Source organism: Ursus americanus, chromosome 32 (assembly GCF_024610735.1).
Source record: "Ursus americanus isolate L20-20 chromosome 32, mUrsAme1.1.p, whole genome shotgun sequence".
Lineage (NCBI taxonomy): Eukaryota > Metazoa > Chordata > Mammalia > Carnivora > Ursidae > Ursus > Ursus americanus.
This window is the reverse complement of record NC_142158.1, coordinates 2,309,203-2,311,114: the sequence shown is the minus strand read 5'-3', so window position 1 is coordinate 2,311,114 and position 1,912 is coordinate 2,309,203. Positions and strand designations below refer to the sequence as shown.

The 1,912-nt window shown below is 47.3% G+C and overlaps 1 non-coding gene across 1 annotated transcript; it reads left to right on the top strand.

Moving 5' to 3' along the window:
- Positions 1–1,056: 1,056 nt before the first annotated feature.
- TRNAT-AGU (transfer RNA threonine (anticodon AGU)) lies at positions 1,057–1,130 on the top strand. The gene has a single exon. It is a non-coding gene; the product is annotated as a tRNA-Thr (tRNA).
- The last annotated feature ends 782 nt before the right edge of the window (positions 1,131–1,912 follow it).

The following is a 1,912-nucleotide window of genomic DNA, read 5'->3' as shown; positions in this document are numbered from 1 at the left end:
TCTGTTCCTCCCCCGGGCTGGGCTGCATGCAGGCCACACCGGCCACAACCCCATCTGCTTTTCCAACACCTGAGGTAGAACTTGTCCCAGGAGAGGTCATGTGACTTGGCTAAGCCCCTCCTTGACCAAGCCCAGATCCCCCCCACCCCGCATCCCGTGGGGGTTACTTATCACACTGTACCCCACTTTTCTCCTGACTTTTCTGTATCCTCCACTCAGTTTCTCTGTCTTGACGAAGACTGACATCAACTCAGTGTTAACCCAGCGGTCAATGAACAGAACGAGACTGTGCCCGAAGTGAAGTTTCCTCCTTGGAACTCCACGCTGAGCACATCTGTGGGGCTCCAAACTATGAAAGAAGGGGCCTGACATTGCCTGGTTTGGGCAAGTTGGAAGCGGGGTGGCTGCACATCTCCTCTCCATCAGTGCGTCCTCAGCCCCGCTTGCTTGCTTGAGCCAACCAGATAAAATAGAAGGAAGCACAGTAGTCTTGTTCAAATGCACAAAATTAGCTCAGAAGGTAGCACTGTGGGTTCGTGACCTGGCGGTGGTGGGATTAGTTCTTCCACCCCGCATTGTTGTTTGCGGGGGGGGGGGGGTAGAGGTTAGGGCAAATTGTTTACACTTGCTTTCCTGACCTCCCTCTAGAATACAAATTCTATAAGGAAAGAAAGTTTCATTTGCTTTTCGTTTGCCGTTCTATCTTCAATACCTAGAAAAGTACCTAGAAAAGTACATACATTAGTGACTCAACATTTGTGGACAAAATGAGTGGATTGAAGCAGAAACAAAATTAGAAGGTGCTGCAATATCCAACATTTCCTCTAGATGGCGATAGTCACCATGAAATAGGAATTTAACCCTTTTTTTTAATTTAAAATTTTAAACTTTGCACTGAAGAATGCATTTTCTAAATGTTGAAGTTTCTGTTTTCATAAACGCTCAGAAACACAGATACCTTCTCTTTGTCATGGAATCAAGTAAATTTCTGACAAACTGCCACATTTCACAGAAAATGGTATAAATATGATATAATTGAACATAAATGCAAAAAGGGGCTCTGTGGCTTAGCTGGTCAAAGCGCCTGTCTAGTAAACAGGAGATCCTGGGTTCGAATCCCAGCGGGGCCTTCTTTGTTTCGTTTTCTATTTTCAACAGTGTCCTTGCCTTGGATATGTTGGAGACGCCTTGAAGAATTTGTACGGCAGGTAGTTGTGTTCAATTGTTATTCCAACTGAGGACAGTTTCTTGCTAGGTGATTGCATCACGTGGTGAAGGACTGGGATGAAGGGAAAACGAGTCTCATTTCCATAGCTGATCAAAGCGACGGCTTTGCCCATGACAGGTAAGACCAGGTTAGGAACCGAGCGACAGTTATCTTGCAGTAGGTGCTAGAAAGCAACATCCCACATTCTGTCTTGGAGGTTCAGTCTGCAATCTCTGGCTCTGTGACAGCCAACATTTTCAGCTAAATGAGGGAGTTTGGTTGTCAGTGTCAGACGAAGAATTAAGAAGCCGTGGCATCCGGTGTGAGTCAGACTCATCATTTATGAGGACAAGTAAGAGCGCCCCGGACACTTAACACTCACCATTCTGGTTTTGGACAAGCCAGAGTGCGAGGGGCAAGACTGGAGCTCAGTGACATTCTGAAGAAATAAACCACAAAGGGACTATCGCCTGCTTGACTCCGAAGTGACACTGTAGTCCACAACCTAAAGTGTGTGTGCACGGGCCTGCGCACGGGCTTTTCCGTCTTGTGTAAAGAGATTTCAAAGTTGTTGGCTGGCGTTCCTCCAGCGTCACTGTCTTTAACCCGGTCCTGCCCGTGCCTGGAATCCCGCTTACACGGCACAGCTAACCTGGCTTCATCTCCCTTGTACTCCTAGCAGTTCTGCGCCTGCCGACATCCAAA